The 17,611-nt window shown below is 42.5% G+C and overlaps 1 pseudogene; it reads left to right on the top strand.

Annotated features, from left to right (window-relative positions):
* The first annotated feature begins 1,125 nt into the window (after positions 1-1,125).
* On the top strand, positions 1,126-1,261 carry LOC114005675 (uncharacterized; annotated as a pseudogene).
* The last annotated feature ends 16,350 nt before the right edge of the window (positions 1,262-17,611 follow it).

Below are 17,611 nucleotides of genomic sequence, written 5' to 3'. Positions count from 1 at the left end.
ATTGATCGCTTTAAAATAACAAAGACGATCCATTGGCTATGCATAATTTACATCAGGAATTTGGGGAACTTTGTGATGAAGAAAGAGTAGGGGCCACACTGTAACCATTTGCAAGTCAGTTTGTTTGCATAGTTGAGTTGTGGGTCTCCGACTCTGCCTACTGGGGCCTCTAAATCTAAAACTATATACACATATACATATGTCACTTCTATGCATAAAAGGATGTATAATATTGTAAGCTGCTCTGCAACTTGTTGGCTTTACTTAAATATATTCTGTTCATCTTTTCCTATCAGTATGTGCAGGTATCTTCACGGCGGTTACATATTATTCCAACTACAAAGGTGTGCTATAGTCTTTAGCCAGACTTTCCCACAGAATATGAAGATAACATCTGCTTTTTTCCCTTTTACAAATATTTTAAAGAACATTCTTGACCAGCTGCTTTGGCCATAACAAAATCTTTTCATTTTTGGAAACAATAATAGGCGCAAACTATTACTTCCCAGAAACCCTGTACAACTACTAGGTACCTTTGAGTGAATTTTTTTTTTTTTTGGAGAGGTTTTCGCTATAGGGCGCGTGCGCTCACCAGACAGACAGAGAGAGACAGAGAGACAGAAAGCAAGAAATCACCCCCCAGGGGGGATGGTCACACCGCAATCCCTTCTCCTCCATTCTCCTCTCGGGATCCTGGGCACACACGCACACGCACCCAGCGTGAGTTTTAAGCCACTGGGTCCGGGACACAAACCATGGTCGACTACATGGGAGTCTAGCAACATAACCATTACACTAACTGCTGGTTCCCCCTTTGAGTGAATTTTAAGAAGATGTCTATGGGACCAGCAGATGATGTAATGGTTATGTTGCTTATGTTGCTGGCCTCCCACATGTCCTGGACCTGGCAGCTTAAAACTCATGCCAGGTACATGTGCATGTGTGCCCCAAATCCCAAGAGGTGAACGGAGGAGGAGGGATTGCGGTGTGGCCATTCCCCCAAGGGGTGATTTCTTGCTTTCTGTCTCTCTGTCTCTCTCTGTCTCTCCAGCAAACACACGCACCCTATAGTAAAAAAACTCTCTAAAAAAAAATTTTTTTTTTTAATGAAAAAGATGTCTTCTCACATTTACTTGGCTGGAGAGATACCATGATCACGAAAGTGGTTTTCCCAGGGTGAGGATTATCCATTGCACGCACAATGTGCTGATCCCTGCAATTTCCCCAAATGTAGGAAACTTGGCTACACAATTTTTGGCACTGGGGGATAAATGAATGAATGAATGAATGAATGAATGAATGTTGGGCCAGCAGGTGATGTGGAGGTTAAGATGGCTGTATCCTACATGGCTGACTGAATGCTGTGAGTCCTAGACCCAGTAGCTTGAAAATCACACCAGGCATGTGTGGATGCATGCCCAAAATCTCAAGAAGAGAATGGAGGCTTCAGAAGAAGGTTCCACATGGCAACAGCGAACTAGATTTTTCAGGGAATGAAGATTTTCTACTGATAATCCAGCCTCCAACAAATGAGCTAGCGGCAAAAGATGGAAATGTGTGTGTCACCTGGGTTTGCTAGGAGGGTATTTGGATTGATTAGGGTCTTTGGTGATTCAATAAAATGTGGGGGGAAAACAGTATAGAAAGCAAACATAGATACCAGAGACAGTAAGGGAGGAAAGTGGGAGATGGCAGAGGGTAAGAGATAGGGAATCAAGGATGGGGGGGAAAAAAGCAAAACATACAGAAAACAAGAAATGGAAGATCATTTGCTGACAATAAAAAAATAAATAAATAAAATTTAAAAAATAAAAAAAAAAAAGAAGAGAATGGAGGAGAAGGGATTGCGGCAAATACCCCCTGGAGGGTGCTTTCTCTCTCTCACCACCTGCCCTTCCCCTTCTCTCTTTCTCTCTCTGGTGAGTACACACACTCTCTGGCAATTAAAAAAATGGGATGACAAAAAAATAATAGAAGTTTCCTTTTGGGGTTACAGTAAAGGTTAAGTGAGATGCAAAAAGCACCTAAGATGGTACCTGCCACCAATTTACCAGGTACTATGTTGACTGGGCATCTTGTGTATTTGTGTGACTCTCTTGATTTAAACAACAAACTTTAGTAATTCTCTACTACCAGCAAAAACAGATCGTGTTTGAAGCTGTGTTCCTCAAAACTACGAGGGTAGCCCGGGGCTACCAGAGAAAAGGACTAACAGAGAGGTGAGGCCAGTAAGGCTTCTAGACTCATCCTCTTCAATCAGAATAGTTCCACTTAAAAAAAAAAAAAAAGCATTTATTTCTCTATGAGTGAGAAAGAGAGAGAGTGAGAGAGAGACAGCCTTCCTAACAAGACCTTAGTGCTGTGACTCACCTCCAGCTGCAGCCAGCCCCAGACTCTGGGCATCCTCGGCCCACAGCATACTCTGGGAAGTCTCTAGACACAAACCTGGAACCTTCCCAGGAGGGTCCGCCTCACAGTGTCGCATTTTACTGCCATGCCATGGGTGCAGTCTCTGAACAGTTCCACTTTTATTTTTTTATTTCCAAATGATACCTAACGTGAAAATTTTTTTCCACTGTTTTTTAAGAAAGTGGAAATTTTTTTAAACCACAGAAGGGAAATCCTGTCTTCCAAGGCCTTCCACGTTTGCCCCAACCTACTTTTCCAGACTTATCTTCCTTGGTACTAGGCCACGGACTTATCATCCTGGTCACTATAATGGCTCATTTGCTCTGTGTACGTTATCAACCCTTTTCAGGCGTGTGTGTATGCACGTGTGTGTGCCATAGGGCTCATGCACTCACTGGAGACAGACAGAAACAGAAAGGGGAAGTGAGAGAATGCTCCCCAGGAGGGATGGCCACGCTACGATCTCTTCTCGGTTTTTCTCCAATCAGGATTTTGGGCATACACACACATGCACCCAGTGTGATTTTCAAGCTGCCAGCACAGGACTGGAACTGCAGTTGGCCATGTGGGATCCATCCACCGTAACCTCTGTGCCATGCTGGCTCATAGCCCATGTATTCTTTAAAGATGGCTTCTATGTCACATACCTCAGTATTTTCAGAGATCTGGTAGAGATTTAGTAAACATTGCTGAATCCATAAATGAGTCCACAAGTGAACTCTCCACTTCAGGTAAATTTATCTCCTAGATGCCTCTCTCAAATGTCACTCGTGTCTCTTTCCTGTTCTTGTTTATGAAGAGCCACTTGTCAGGACAGTCCCTCCCATCTTGCCTTCACCAAACTCTTTTTTTTTTTTTTTTTTAAGAATTATTTATTTTGGGAGCAGCAGTTGGCATAATGGCTATGTCGCTGGACTCCCATGTAGTTGGCCATGGTTTGAGTCCTGAAACCGGTGCTTAAACTCACGCTGGGCACATGTGTGTGTGTGCCCAAGTTCCCAAGAAGAGAATGGAGGAGAAGGGATTCCGGCGTGGCCATCCCCCCTGGGGGGTGATTTCTCGCTTTCTGTCTCTCTGTCTCTCTCTGTCTTTCCGGAAAGCACACACACCCTATAGCAAAAACCTCGCAAAAAAAAAAAAATTATTTATTTTATTCGTCACTGTTATTATTATTTTAACTTGCTGTAGACATCAGAGAGACACACACAGAGAGAGAGAGAGAGGGTAAGTGAGAAAGCAAGCTGTGAGGTCTGAGACTTGAACAGCAGTTGGCCATGTGGGAGCCCAGTCCCTCAACCGCCATGCCACCTACTGGCCCCCACAATTCTTAATTTAATCTTCAAGACTAAAATCAAATAGCATGTGTCCTATAAAGCCAGTCCTGGTCATCTTAGATGGAAGGCCTCTCCCTTAGGGGTGCATTCACTCAGCGCCCCACATGCATTGCTTTCTATTGCTACAGTCTGCGTGTCCTGTCTTTCTGTAGCAGAGAGCAGGAAGTTGCCAAGTCTTTTTTTTTTTTTTTTTAATTTCCAGATGGTACATGCACTTGCCAGAGAGAGAGAGAGAGAAATAACATGCACATACACCTCCCCAATGGAGCGTATTCACACTGCAATTCCCCTTCCATTTCTCCAACCATCAGGATTAGGGACATATGCTCACATGTGCTGATGTGCTTCTCAAGCCACCAGGGCTGGGACTCCAGCCACAGTTGGCCATGTGGGGTCTGGCTTCCCATGCAGAAGGCTTAACTGCTGTATTTGCAGAGCTGACCCATAACTGTGTCTTAATATCTTCTTCTTTTTTTCCTTCATCAGGCTTAGACCAGTCTTGTCTGTATCATGTGCTCAATAAACATTTGATGAATGAGTTGACAAATGAGTGAATGAATGTTTGGTCCTTTGATGTCCAAGCCAGGGATATCAGAAACTCAGAAGTTAGTTTCCAGGAGCAGCAGATGGCATAATGGATATATCACTGGACTCCCGCATAATCAAATATGGTTCAAGTTCCAGACCCGGTGTCTTGAAACTCACACTGGGTGAGTGTGCATGCATGCCCAAAATCCCAAGAGGAAAATGGAAGGGAAGGGATTGTGGCATGGCCATCCCCCCTGGGCAGTGATTTCTTACTTTCTGTCTCTCTCTCTGTCTCTCTGGGGAGTGCATGTGCCCTATAGCAGAAATCTCGCTTTAAAAAAACAAACAAACAAACAAAAAGGGTAGTTTCCTTCAACAAAAATATTTAATTATTTTTTAAATTAAATATTAAAAGAAGTTCTCAGTCACTGGAATAAGGGAGGCACAACTGTAATTCTGGCTGACTGGAAGGCTGAAGGGCGGGGAAATTGTGGCTTAAAATCCCATGAGAGTTTTTTTTTCTCTCTCATGAAAGAAAAAAAAAAGAAACTTCTAAAAAAAATAATTGAACAGCAACAATGACTTTGCAGTATTTGGGATTCTGGTTCCTGGCAATGTTTGCTTCTTGAGCTTGTCAGGTGGTTGCAGATTAGAACAAAATAATGATGTATGCCCTTCACTGCAAAGTACTAGCTTTACCATTTTAATCTTTTATAAGAGCCTCAAGGCTCGTTTTGGCAAAGTTGGTTGGTGGAGAATATAGCAGCTGAAGTTTTTGAATGTTATGACACATTTCCTGAAAGCCCAGCAGCGTAAGTGCAAAGTTGGAGCATGTCCACCTCCAAGGAGGCAGAGAGGAAATGACAGTCATGGACAACCACGGGGAGCCACCAGGCTTTCCGGTGTGAGGTGTCTGGAGTTCGATGTGAGATACTGTTGCATTGATCACCTCACTCTCAATAAATTGAAGATCCTCCAGAGACACAGGTCATACATTCTGTCTTTAATCTCTTCATGTACATTCCAGGGCAAAAGTTGGCAGGGGATTGCGGTAAGTGGGAGGGAAGTAGCAGGTGGAAATGTTTGGGAAGAAAAACCCACCGAGGTTCCCTTTTCCATAAAACCATAGATTAATAACCTGAAAAGGTGCGGAAATAGCAAGTGCTATATGAGAAGCAACATAATAGTACAAAAATAAAACTATGCACTTTACAATGTGTAGAGTTAGTGCTTCCTTATTCTTTGTGAGGGAATGATTTGTTATAACTCAACTCAATTTCTAGCTGTCAGTAATAGAAGATTGAGCAAGCTTAGCTGGAAAGACTTTAATCCATTTATTGAAATGGGCTCATAGTTCCCATTTCCAGCTAGCAATATAATAAGAAAGATAAACTTAGGAAAAAAACACTTTACTAATACAGCGGAACATTTTGTATAGGCTTGCGCTGCTTTTTATTTAACAGCTATCATTGTGTTTTCCATTTCTGAAGAAATAAACCAGAAAAATAAAGCTGTTGAACAGACTGAGCTTTCCTGCAAGGTGCTGAATCTATAGCCCTTCTGTGGATAATTTACCGTTGGAAATGAGAAACCCTAGATTCCTCAATTACTCTTTCATAGCAGTAGCATATGCCCAATCAGGTAGCTATTAAACACTATTTGTTTGGTTATAGTTTAATAAACCAGTGGTAAGTTGGTAAATAAGTTATTTTTCATGTGCCAATTATAATAGGCACATGAAACGGCTGCCTAGAACACTGAGTCCGAAATGCATTCTGAAGTTGGTAGCCCGAGCACAGAGGAAGAACTCTGAGAGAATTGCATGATTTGTGCCCCGCAGCTTTATGAGAAATGGCAGCATGAAGCCCCAGTGATGCCATCTGTTAAGATGGAAGGAGATGCTACTTTGTATGAAATATGTTTGCTTAATTATTTATTTTTAATTTGCCAGAAGGTATGTGTGCTTACTAGAAAGAGACAGAGGGAGATTTAGAGAAAGAGAAAAGAAAGAGGGGGAAATCACACCACCACCACCTCCACCACCACCACCAACACCCCCCGCCTCCAGGGGGATGGCCATGCCACAATCCCTTCTCCTCCATTCTCCTCTCAGGATTTTGGGCACACACACATACATGGCTTATTTCTCAAGCCACTGGATATGGGACTTGAACCGCACAGTCAGCCCTGAAGGATCCAGCCACTTTAACTTCCATGTCACCATCTGGCCTCATTTGTTTAATTTTAACACTTTTTCTTTGCAATCATCCAAAATGTTTTAAAGAATTTTCTATTTAATTGTATTTATTTATTCATTTATTTTCTTTTGACCAGAGAAAGACAGATTCACAGAGAGAACGAAAGTGAGAAAGCAAGCTACCAGGTCCAGGACTCAAACCATAGTCAGCCATGTGGGCATGTCCAGTGCCTTAACCACCATGCCACCTGCTGACTCCCAGCTTTTTTTTTTTTTAACATTTATTTTATTTATTTGAGAGAAATAGCTACTTTCCTCTATTTTTTTAAAGAGTTTTTTGTTTGTTTGTTTGTTTGTTTTTGTCTTAGGGTGCATGTACTCATCAAGAGAGGAAAGAAACAGAAACAGTGAGAGGGAAAGTGAGAAATCACCCCTAGGGGGGATGTCCACACTGCAATTCCTTCTCCTCTATTCTTCTCCCAAGATCTTGGGCACACATGCACACGTGCCTGGTGTGATTTTCCAGCCCCTGGATTCAGGACTGGAACTGTGGTCAGCCATGTGGGAGTCCAGCAATGTAACTGTTACACCATCAGCTGGCCTCAAGACAGCTATTTCCAACAGGGTCTCATCACAGTATGATCCTCCCCCCAGTCTCCCAGCCAGTCTGGATCATGGGTTCACACAAGCGTACCTGGCCTGTCCGGGTCAACCTGGGCCTCTTATATGGATGAGTATCATGCAGGAGCGCCCTACCCCATGCACCACAGCAACTGGGACAGCTCAACTTTACTGAGCATCGACTATGTCCCAGAAATTGTTCTAGGTTCAGGGGACATAAGCAGTGAACACACACACACATTAACTGACATTTGGATATGGTATTTTACTGCTTCCAAAGATCTTTCCTGTGTGATATCTCATTTAATACTCACAAGGGCCTCGCAAAACAAATGAAACAGGTGATGATATCCACATGTTACAGAGGAGGAGACAGAAGCATGAGAAGATTGAAGAGTTTCCCTGAGTTTAAGTATACTCATCAAAAACATAGAGCAAGGAAGTCAGCAGGTGGCATGGCAGTTAAGACACTGGACTCTCATATGGCAGACTGTAGTTCAAGTCCCAGAACTGGCAGCTTGAGAATCACATCAGGCACAGGTGCATGTGTGCCCAAAATCTCAGAAGGAGAAAGGATTGCAGTGCGGCCATGCCCCCCGGGAGGTGATTTCTCACTTTCCCTCTCTCCCTCTTTTTTTTTTTTTTTCTTTTTTTTGGAGAGGTTTTTGCTATAGGGCGTGTGCACTCCCCAGAAAGACAGAGAGAGACAGAGAGACAGAAAGCGAGAAATCACCCCCCAGGGGGAATGGCCACGCTGCAATCCCTTCTCTTCCATTCTCCTCTCAGGAACTTGGGCATGCACTCACACGATGGGCGTGAGTTTAAGCCACCGGGTCCGGGACTTGAACCGCGGTCAACTACATAGGAGTCCAGCGACATAGCCATTACACTAACTGCTGGTCCCCCGTGGTCTTTCTCTTTCGCTCTGTCTCTCTGGTGAGTGCACTTGCCCTATGACAAAAACCTAAAAAAGAAAAAAAAAGAGCAAAACAAATAAACCATAGAGCAAACAAAATACTTAATGGTAAAACTTAAAAAGCATTTCATTACAATCAAGAATAAGATTTGTAATTTCTATTCAATACTATAAAGGAAGAATATAATAATTGGAAAAGGGGTCCAGCAGGTGGCATTGTGAGTAAGGCCCTGGAAACTTCATGGCCTACTGTGTGGTTGAGTCTCAGATCCAGCAACCTGAAAAGCACACGAGGCGTGTATGCGTGAATGAAGGAGAAGGGATTGTGGCATGGCCATCCCTCTGGGTTGGGGGGAGAGTGATTTTTATTTTTTGTTTTCTTTCTCTCTCTCCCTCTCTGTTTCTGACAATTGCACATGCCCTATAACAAAACATCTTAAAAAAAAAAAAACAAAAAAAAAAACGGAAGAAAGAAAGAATTTGAAAAGCTGGGCACAGGGATCCACAGGGATGTGTACCCGTGGTCCTGGCTATTCGGGAGGCTAAAGCAGGAGGAAAGTAAGTTTAAGACTGGTGTGGGCAATACAGCAAGATCCTGCCTCAGAAGAGAAAAGAAAAGAAAGAAAACAAATGAAAAAGGAAAGGAAAGAGAAAAAAGAGAGAAAAGAAAAGAAAAAAAATGGAAAGGAAGAATCAACACCGTTCTTATTAAAGAACAAATATGGCAGCCAGCAAGTGGCATGGTGGTTAAGGTGCTGGATTCCCACATAGCTGACCATAGTTCGAGTCCCAGATCTGGCTCTGGCTTTCTCGTGTTCTCTCTCTCTCTTTCTCTGTCTTTCTATAGTGAGCACATATGCTCTATGGCAAATTAAAAATAATAAAAATGATAATAATGATAAGTAAAATTCAGTAATTATTTTAAAAAAAGAACAAATATGAAGGCACAACAAGATTTCTGATTACGAAAGCAACATATGAAAATCAATAGCATTTCTATGTATGGTTAGTATTAACTAGAAAGTACAGTCATAATAAAATCTCATTCTCAACCATGATAACAACCACATAATATAAATTTCAAACAAAATCTTGGCTTAGTTACTTGTAGAATTTGACAAGCTCAGCCTGAAGTTCATCTTGAAATATAAAGGGCTAGCAACAGATAAGCTGACAATAAAGATCAAGATGAAGAAGTACTATCAGCTATCAAGACCTACTACAGCTTCAAGACAAGAAGGCCTTAATTCAGGAACGAATAAAGCAATGGAACAAATTAGAGCGCGTATAAACAGACCCTACATTTATGGAAATGTGATGTATGGCAAAGGAGTATTATCATCGATGGAAAATAGAGACTAGTTGATAAGAAAATGTTCTTGAGAAATTGACTATTTTTGTGAAGAAAAATTTTCTTTTTTTTTTTTGAGAGGTTTTTGTATAGGGTATATGTGCTCGCCAGAAAGACAGAGAGAGACAGAAAGTGAGAAATCACCCCCTAGGGGGGATGGCCACACCGCAATCCCTTCTCCTCCACTCTCCTCTCAGGATCTTCTGCATACACACACATGCGCCCGGCATGAGTTTAAGCCACCAGTTTAAGCGGCCAACTACATGGGAGTCCAGTGACATAGCCATTACGCAAACTGCTGGTCCCACAAGAAAAATGTTTTTTTTTTTTTTTTTGGAGAGGGTTTCGCTATAGGGCACGTGCACTTGCCAGACAGACAGACAGAGAGAGACATAGAGACAGAAAGCGAGAAATCACCCCTCAGGGGGATGGTCACGCCGCAATCCCTTCTCCTCCATTCATAATGGCATAATGGCTATGTCGCTGGACTTCCATGTGGTCGACCACAGTTCGAGTCCCGGACCCAGTGGCTTAAACTCACGCTGGGTGCATGTGCGTGCGTGCCCAAGATCCTGAGAGGAAAATGGAGGAGAAGGGATTGAGGCATGGCCATCTCCCCAACCCCCTGGGAACTGATTTCTTGCTTTCTGTCTCTCTGTCTCTCTCTGTCTTTCCGGCAAGCGCACACACCCTATAGCAAAAACCTCTCAAAAAAAAAAAAAGGGAAGAATTTTTACACAAATTATAAAACTGATAAATTTAAATTTCTATTAAAAAAAAAATACTCTTAAAAAGTGAAAAGATATGGGGACCAGTAGGTGGTGTGGCAGTTAAGGCGCTGGACACTCCCACATGGCCAATCACAGTTCAAGTACAGAACCTGGTGGCTTGCTTTCTTACTTTTCCTCCCTCCTCTCTCTCTCTCTGTCTTTCTCTGGTCAAATTAAAATAAATTAATGAACAAATAATTTTTTTTTTTAAAGTGAAAAGATAGGGGGCAGCAGGTGGCATGGTGGTTAAGGCCATGGATATCTACATGGCCAAGTATGCAGTCTACATCCCGGACCCAGTAGCTCAAAAATCACATCAAGCACATGTGCATGTGTGCATTTCCAAATCGAGAGGAGAGTGGAGAAGGAACTGGGGCACGGCCATCCCTGGGGGTAGATTTCTCACTTTCCCTCTTTCTGTCTCTGCTTCTTCTCTGGCAGGCACCCAGGCCCTATGGCAAAAAAAAAAAAAAAAAAAAAAAAAAAAAGAAGTGAAAAGATAAGCTACAGATTTAAAGAAGCTGTTGGCAGTGAATGTAACCAATAAAAAGGCACTCACAGAAAAAGAACCCAAGTAACAAACAAGTATTTCCAAAGATGCTCAGCATCTCTCATAATCAAGAAAATGCAAATTAAAACAATGATTTCACATCATAAAACTGGCAGAAAAGTTTTAAAAGTTGGCAAAACTCAGTACTGATAAAGATGCAGAGCAAGGATAATTCTCAAACACTGATCCACATAGTCATTCAGGGATATAGGCTGAAGGAGGCGTTGGTGTTTTGACACCACCATTGTAACACGTGACTTCCAGGATGTCCGCAAAAGGGAAGGCGAGCTCAGAGAACGCAGTCGTCCTGGAAGTAACACACTGCATCTGCCTCCAGCCCTTTGGGAGAACTCGTCTCCGGCACCCATCTAGCTATGCGGGAGACCAAGAAATGCAGTCTTTTTGTGTGTTCAGGAAAGGAAAATAAAATAGGATTTTTTTAAACTTCATTTATTTATTTATTTATTTATTTTAAATTGACCAGAGAGAAACAGAGTGAGAAAGAGAGAGAGAATATAAGCCACTAGGTCCAGAACTCGAACCACAGTCGGCCATGTGGGAGTCCAGCACCCTTAACCACCACCCCACCTGCCAGCTCCTAAAATAGGATTAGACAAACACTTGATATTCTCTCTGCCATATTTAACAAAATATTAAAATTATATAAATGTGCAGGGCAGGTAGATGCTAATTTTATTTCTTATTATACTTGACTGTATGTTCAAATTCATCATAATTTTTCTAAAAGAGAAGAAAATAAGAGAGATTTAATCATCTGTCTTGGTTTACAGATTATTAAATGAGAAAGCAAACTACAATAGAACTGTCTCTCGCTATTAAACTCTCTTCCTTAAAGAGTCAGGTTCAGGTACTGAGTCCAGATTATTCATTTAAGAAATATTTATCAAATTCCTATTATATCCCTGCCCTTGAGAAGGACACTGACACTGTCCAATGGTAAAAGAGACAGATATATAAATATATTGGAACAAAACACGAAGCAAATTACCCACAACGCATTCCTGGCCATTATAACCTGTTAACATAATCACTGGAAACTTCATGATGGTCCTGATTCCCAGAGAGGTTTTTTTGTTTCTGTTTTTGTTTTTTAAAATTTTTGTCATAGGGTGCATGTGCTCGTGAGAGAGAGAAAGTGAGAAATGACACCCCGGGGGGATAGTCATGCTGCAGTCCCTTCTCCATTCTCTTCTCAGGATTTTGGACATGCACAAACACATGATTTCAAGCTGCCACGTCGGGAATTTGAACCATAGTCGGCCATGTGGGAGCCCAGCACCTTAACCACTACACCACCTGTTCCTACCCCCACTCTCAAAGAGTTTCAAAATGTGTACTAGCAGTGCATGAGGTCAATACCATCTTCATTTATAAAGGTGAAACTTTTAGACAGTTATTTCAGGAATTGCCTGAGGTAAAACTCAGGAACCACCCCATTCCGTCTTGTACAGACCTGCTAGGGAGGTGTTGCTAAAACAATAGTCTTCTCTGACCTGGTATCTTCAAGTAAGTTCTTTTCTTGTCTACGCTAAAGCAGAATAGAGAGAACTAAATTCCCAACCAAAAGGAGACGTGCCCAAGTTGCTAGTGTTAAAGTCTCATGCCTTGTTTTGCGAAGCATCTAGCTGACAATTCTCAACGTATTGCAGATGTCAAGAGGTAAAAGACTAAAACGTCTTACTGCATTTTCTAGACTTTTCTCTCTGACTAGGTATATAATTATTTCTGATCATTTATATTCTTCTCGCCTTCTCAGTGTAGTTTTTTAAAATTCCTAAGCTGTTTTACCAGTGAATTCCAGAATCTAGTTCATTCATTCATTCAACATCGATTTTCGATTTGGGATATAAAGACCACCAAACAGGCATGTCCCTGACCTCATGCGGTTTATATTCCAGTTAGGAAAGTCGACGTTAAGAATACCAATACATATCTCATATTTGCTTATGGATAACAGTTGTGAAGAAATAGGGCCAGCCGCTGGCATAGTGATTGAGGCAGCTGGATCCCAAAGGCCAACCACATGGTTCGAGTCCCAGACTGGCAGTCTGAAAAACATGTTGGTCACATGTGCATTCATGCCCAGAAATCCTGAGAAGAGAAGAGATTGTGGTGTGGTCATCCTTGTAGGGGGCAGTTTCTCACTTTCCCTCTCTTTCTCTCTCTCTCTGTCTCTCTCTGGAGAGCATATGCACCCTGTAGCAAAAAGTAAAAGAAAACAAAAAGGAGTTATGAAGAAAAATAAAGGGTCTTCACGCTGTCATCCAACCCATTTAACACACAGCCAGCATGCCCAGGGAGGTCCTGGGACACAAACCCAGACCCTTTCCATGTGGGTCCAGTTGCACTACCACTGAGTCACTACCTGCCCCTATCCTGCCTGTTATTGATGGACATTCACGGTGTTTCTAGTCATACACCAAACAATGCTGCAGTAAATAACGGTCATGTATCGTATTTCACACATATGAAACACCTTTCTAGAAAAAAATTCTTATGTGCATTTGTCATTTTTATAGCAATTACCGTGATTTTAGCTTTTATGCCAGTGTACGCTTCCGCGCAATGTGTGAGAGACCCTGCCTTCCCACATCCTCACCCACATACTGTGTCATCAAAATCTTTGATCTTCGCCAATCTGAGAAGTGCAAACAGGATTGCATAACTCTATTTGCATTTCTATAATTCATTTGCATTTCTCCTACAGTGAGGGGGAATAGTTTTTCCTTTGTACATAAGAGCCCTGAGATTATACCTTTTCTTTGTCCTTGGCATATCTGCTACTTTAATTTCAAAATTAAAATAAATAAACAGTGTTCTTGATGTTCCATAAGTAAAGGTAGATTGTCAAATCTGTTGTTTTATGAATCTGAATAAACAAAGATCAATTTTCTTTTTTAAGGTTTTTGCCATGGGGTGTGTGTACTCGCTGGACAGAGCCAGAGAGACAGAGAGAGGGAAAGTGAGAAGTCACCCTCCCAGGAGATGGCCATGCCATAATCCCTTCCCCTCCCTTCTCCTCCTGGGATTTTAGGCGCACGCGCGCGCACACACACACACAAACACACGGCATGATTTTTCAAGCTGCTGGGTTCAGGACTTGAACCATGGTCAGTCATGTGAAAGTCCAGCACCTGAACCACTATACCATCTGCTGGCCCCAAAGGTCAATTTTGATGAAGCAATTAATCAATTTGCATAAGTTATTATAAAACAGTATGTGTTACTGAGATAGAAGTAAAATTTGTTTTGTTTTGCCTTTTTTGAAAAGGGTTAAGATATTCCTCAATGTAATAACACGGGTGAATCTTTTTTTTTTTTTTTTTTAAGACAGAGTCTCACTGCCGTGGTCCTTCTGCTCCAGCTTCCCTGGGGTACCACCGGCACACCACCATGCTTGGCTCTTTTAGAAAGAGTCTCCTTGTGTTGCCCAGGCCAGCCTTGAATTTGTAAGACTCCTGCTTCAGCTGCCCTAAATCCCTGGGATTACAGGGGCCCCGCCTTTAGGTTGGACTGTGGAATGGAATCCAGGACTCCCATGCAGGCCCAGCCTGTGGAGCCCAGCATGTTTGCAACACACATCACCATGGCTGGGCCAGTATGAGTGGGTCTTAGATGCATATCGATGAGTGAAAAAGTCAGAATGATAAGGCTGCATTCTGGAAAAATCAAAACTTACAGAGACAGAAAACAGATCAGCTAGTTATTGCCAGAAGCTCAGGGGAAGGTTCAAAAAGTGAAGAACTGGGTTGCTTTTTAGGGTTGTGAAACTACTGGGTTTTCGGAACCAGCAGATGGTGTAATGGCTATGTCGCTGACTCCCACGTAGTTGACCGTGGTTTGAGTCTCGGACCTGGTGGCTTAAAACCCACACTGGGGGCATGTGTATGCATGCTCAAAGTCCCTAGAGGAGAAGGAATTTCATCATGGCCATCTCCCCTGGGGGATGATTTCTCGCTTTCTGTCTCTGTCTCTCTGGCGACCACACGCATCCTATAGGAAAAATCTCTCTCAAGAAATAACTCATGCCGGGCGTATGTGTATGCGTGCACAGATCCCAAGAAGAGAATGGAGAAGGGACTGCAGTGTGGGCATTCCCCCTGGGGAGTGATTTGTCGCTTTTGTCTCTGTCTCTCTTCTGTCTCTCTGGAGAGCACATGTGCTCTATAACAAAAATCTCTCTCAGAAAAAAAAACCCAAAAAAACAAATTGGGGGTTGTCAGAAAAGTCATGATGTATTTTTTCTGTACAAAAATGCGTCATAACATTTATGACAACCCAGTAGTTTGTATGCTGCCACAGTGGTGGACACATGACCGTGACACTGATCATTTACCCAAACCAACAGAACTTAACAGAACAAGCAAAGGACTTTAATGTATGCAAAATGTGGTGGTTAAGGTGCTAGACTCCTACATGGCTAACTATAGTTGGAGTCCTGGACCCAGTGGCTTGAGAATCATGCTGGGTGCAGGTGCATGCGTGCCCAAAATCCTCAAAGGAGACTGGAGAAGAGATTGCACTATGGCCAGCCCCCAGGGTTAGGGGGGATGATTTTTCACTTTCCTTCTGTCTCTCCAGTGATCTCATGCACCTTTAAAAAAAAAAAACCTAAAATACAGAACCTAAAAAAAATTTTTTTAAAAAATTGACTGGAGGAATAGAGGAATCCGAGATTGGAATACAGACCATGGCAAAAGAATGTAACTATGTTATAAATATGCAGGTAGCATGACGTGGCTGGCAGAGGGAGGGAGAAAGAAGCACGACTTCTCTTACTGTGGAAATGACTCTAAAGTCTAAGACCAAAGACAAAAGGAATTGTACCAGCACCGCAGTGCATTTGCTAAAGGAGTTTGTCAAAGGATACAAGTGAACAATTCCGAAACTGCTGTCTGTGTACCCTGGGCTTGAATGAAGAAGTGCGTGACTGGTGGATGGGGGGAGTTGGTTTTCTCACGTTGAGGGGGAGGCTACAGATCCGCCAGAGGAGCAGGCTCGAATGAGCAGTATAGGTCTGAATTAGTATTGGAGACAACTAGAAACTCCTATTTAGCTTATTATAGATTTGAGTGTGCATACATAGACCACAGGGCTTTCAGCACTGCAGGTTAGCTTGCTACACACTGTGCCACAAGGCTGGGCCTACATCTAACCTTATTTTAAAGTAAAAAATTCAGGGCGAGCCTTGTAGCACAGTGGTTAAGCTCTGTGTCTGTGGAGCTGGATTCCACGTGGCCTACTCCAACCCCAGTGGCCTGAAAAAGCTCTCCAGGCATATGCGGATCCTAACTGGATGGAAAAGTGGAGGAAGGAGGATTGTGGCATGACCACTTCCCACAGGAAGTGTTTTCTCTCTCTTCCTCCCTCTTTCTCTGGCACTACATGTGCTTTCTGACAATTAAAATAAAATAAAATAAAATAAGATAAAATAAGACGAAACGGCATGATTAAGGCCAGCTCAGTGGCACTAGGTCCATAAGGAAGAGCCTTGTCCTGCAGACAACATACATGCCAGTCTGTGTGCCCATGATCCTGGCTGGCTGGGAAAGCTGGGAGACTGGAGCACGAGACACTGTGGAGGACGCTTGCCTTTTTCTCTCTCTCTCACTCTCATAAAAGAAATAAATGTGGGGCCAGCAGGTGACATATGGTTGTCACTGGACTCCCATGTAGTCGACCACAGTTTGAGTCTCAGACCTGGCGGCTTAAAACTCATACCAGGCACAAGTGCATGCGTGCCCAAGAAGCTGAGAGGAGAGTGGAGGAGAAGGGATAGTGGCGTGGTCATCCCCCTAGGGGGTCATTTCTCGCTTTCTGTGCTCTCTCTCTGTCTCTCCGTCAAGCTCATGCACCCTATAACAAAAAAAACTCTCTAAAAAAGAAAATAAAAATAAAAATAAATAAACAAATGCAAGGCTGGTCCTGTAGCCTAGTGGTGAGGAAAGCCAGATCCTATATGCCTGAAGGTAGTTCAAATCCTGGCCCAGCAGCTTGAGAGAGTGTTGTGTGTCTATGTTCCAAATCCCAACAGGATGAGGCAAGGGAGGAGAAGGGAAGGTGACTTGACCACGCCCCACTGAAAGGGCACTTTCTTCCTCCACTCAGCCCCGTCGCTCTGGTGAGCACACACACCCTCTAGGATTAAAAAAGAAAGAAAGGAAGAAACTTGAAAAGTTAAACATATTTTAAAATAAGGTCAGTAGATGGATAAAGGAATGGACAGATGGACAGCTGCATGATAAAGCTGCTATTACATAATGAAATACTACTGGTAAGATCGATGTGCTGGGAATACGTTTAAAAATATGCATAGTAAAATGTTGGGTAAAGTGCATTTATATAGTTTATATAATTATAACTGTTCATCTTTCTTTTTTAATTTTAATTTGACCAGAGAGGTACAGAATGAGAGAGATGGAAAGTGAGAAAGCAAGCCACCAGGTCTAGGACTTGAACCATGGTTGGCCATGTGGGAGTCCAGCACCCTTACCACCACACCATGTGCCAGCCCCATAACTGTTAATCTTGTTACTCTTGTTATTTTTTTCTTTTCTGGCTCTATAATCTTTCATGTTGTCATCATTATTTATTTATGGACAGAATTATATATATATATATATATAGTTTAAAAAAAGAAAATTTTTAGGGCCAGCAGGTGGTGTAGTGGTTAAGAGTGCTAGACTCCCACATGGCTGATTGTGATTTGAGTCTTGGACCTGGTGGCTTGCTTCTTTGCTCTCCCTCTCTCTCTCACTCTGTCCCTCTCTGGTCAAATTAAAAATAAATACATAAATAAACTTAAATAAAATAATTTTTTGAGAGGTTTTACGCTATGGGGCACGTGCGCTCGCCAGACAGACAGAGAGAGACATAGAGACAGAAAGCGAGAAATCACCCCCCAGGGGGGATGG

The sequence above is a fragment of the Tupaia chinensis genome, unplaced genomic scaffold, assembly GCF_000334495.1.
Source record: "Tupaia chinensis unplaced genomic scaffold, TupChi_1.0 Scaffold144255_1, whole genome shotgun sequence".
Classification (NCBI taxonomy): Eukaryota; Metazoa; Chordata; class Mammalia; order Scandentia; family Tupaiidae; genus Tupaia; species Tupaia belangeri.
The sequence above is the reverse complement of the archived record's forward strand: the minus strand, read 5'-3'. Positions and strand labels throughout refer to the sequence as shown.